This window comes from Montipora foliosa, chromosome 5 (assembly GCF_036669935.1).
Source record: "Montipora foliosa isolate CH-2021 chromosome 5, ASM3666993v2, whole genome shotgun sequence".
NCBI lineage: Eukaryota > Metazoa > Cnidaria > Anthozoa > Scleractinia > Acroporidae > Montipora > Montipora foliosa.
The window spans coordinates 40,392,739-40,395,238 of NC_090873.1; positions in this window are offsets into that span (position 1 = coordinate 40,392,739).

A 2,500-nucleotide genomic window follows, 5' to 3' on the forward strand; every position below is an offset into this window, starting at 1 on the left:
GTTTTAATCTGGCGTACTTGATAAGCCAATCTCTGATAGGTAACTTCTTTGAGCTCTTTCCTTGGTGTTACGGTCTCTTCACAGATCTAGCAGTCTCTTTCTTTCTTCTTCTTCTTCTTCTTCTTCTTCTTCTTCTTCTTCTTATTATTATTATTATTACTATTATTATTATTATAGATTTTATTGATATCTTTCCATTTACAATTTTTGAAACCAAACTGTAGAGTTTCTTGATGACTTCACAGTTTTGTGTGATGATCAATTTCTGGCAGTTGGTTAGGAGTTTGTTGGTTTCGTTCTTGTGGGTTAGGTCAGAAAGTCCTTTCTATAGAGTGCTGTTGAAATCTCCCAGGAAGTTAAACATTATATTTGATTTACTTGATCTCGTTGTCAGGGTAAAGCTTGCGTAGTCCTAGTCGTAGGTCCAGGTACTTTCTCTTCTTATACTCATTCCTGTCGTTGATTTGTGCTACGTTGCACACAGTTCCTTCCTTAAGTATAATATCTTGTTTTTCTTATTGTAGATGGTCATATCTGGCTTATTGCTCCATTCTCTGGTGTTTTATCTATGTAGATGGCTGTATCCCAGAGTATTTATTCTAGATAGCGGTTGGTCATTTTGAATACTTCTTTTGGGGATAGCTTATTTATAGCAGGCTTTGGAGTCATCGTTTTCCATGCTGTATAATGATAATAGGAACGGTGGTATAGCGGTGATAAGATTTTATCATGCCTCGACTTATGGATTGTTTGAGCTATAGCAGAGGAGCCACATAGTAGATGAGGGCTAGTTTCTTCTGCATTGTGGCACAATATATGCTAGATCTAATCCCCGTTCTTGTTGTTTCTTTACTCTGCATACTTTTCTGGAGACCAGTTGTCGTATGCATGCATGATGCTAGTGTGTGCGACATCAGGAATAAATGAATGAATGAACTTTATTTAAGTGTCAATGTATTTAGCTAAATATAAGCAGATTGTCGACACTAAAAGAACATTCCACATGGAAAATTAAAGAAAAATAAAATAAAGTGAAAATAAATTTTAAAAAGCCAAAACTCCAAAATATTTACCAATTTAAAATTGCTTGATTCAGAGAAAATCTAAATATTTACAAGTTTATAATTACTTAGTCTCGACTAAGAGACTCACATGGTTCATATGGGGTAGAAATATAGCACTTCACCTTACACAACACTCTCTTCAGTTAATTCTGTTTAAAAATATAAGTGCTACACGGCCAGCGTTTGTATAAACGTAACCTTTCCTTGTACTTGTCACGTTAATTGCCGTGACTTTAACATCTTCAGTTCCCACGGCCTGCTCCCGTCTGACCTTGTAGCTCAGTCGGTAGAGCGGTGGAGATCTAACCCGAAGGTCGTGGGTTCAATTCTCACCCTGGTCAGAGTTTTTCTCTGTCCTTGTGTGGGCACAGGTCCATCAGTAGGGCTAACGCTCACATGGTTCATATGGGGTAGAAATATAGCACTTCACCTTACACAACACTCTCTTCAGTTATTTCTGTTTAAAAATATAAGTGCTACACGGCCAGCGTTTGTATAAACGTAACCTTTCCTTGTACTTGTACATGTTAATTGCCGTGACTTTAACATCTTCAGTTCCCACGGCCTGCTCCCGTCTGACCTTGTAACTCAGTCGGTAGAGCGGCGGAGATCTAGCCCGAAGGTCGTGGGTTCAATTCCCACCCTGGTCAGAGTTTTTCTCTGTCCTTGTGTGGGCACAGTTCCATCAGTAGGGCTAACGCTCACATGGTTCATATGGGGTAGAAATATAGCACTTCACCTTACACAACACTCTCTTCAGTTAATTCTGTTTAAAAATATAAGTGCTACACGGCCAGCGTTTGTATAAACGTAACCTTTCCTTGTAATCTAAAATATTGACAAGTCTATAATTACTTGGTATCAGCTAAACAATTCAATTGAGCGGCAGTCACTGGACAAAGAGAGATAAAATAAGATTAGATTTCATTGCGAAGCTGGTTAGGTGGTGCATAAATTGCATTTGATGCACGTGCCCTCTATTAGAGCTGTCAGGTCTTTCTTTCTTATGTTTTTTTCTAAAATTGTCCAGTAACTGTCGCTGTCGATCGCTTAAGGGTAGTCTGGACAAAAGATATGGACCCTGATATCTGATAGAATGTTTTCCGTTTCTTACTGTAGAGTAGCGAGGTATTTCAAATTCAGCATTTCTTAAGGAGTAACCTTTGTTTGCAGTGTTAAGAAGTTCACCTATGTAATCAGGCGCCAAGCCATTGTTAACTTTATACATTAAAGTTACAATGTCTTGAAGCCGCCTGTTGTAGAGAGAGGGCAGCTTTACACAGCGTAGATGATCGTCATAAGTGTTTGCCGTGCAGTTGTAAATTACTCTTAGAGCGCGTTCTTGCTGTCTCTCCAGTTTTCGCCTCTCAGATTGTTTAACAAATTGCCATACGATCTGACAATACGTCAGATGAGGGAGAATTGCTGTTAGGTAC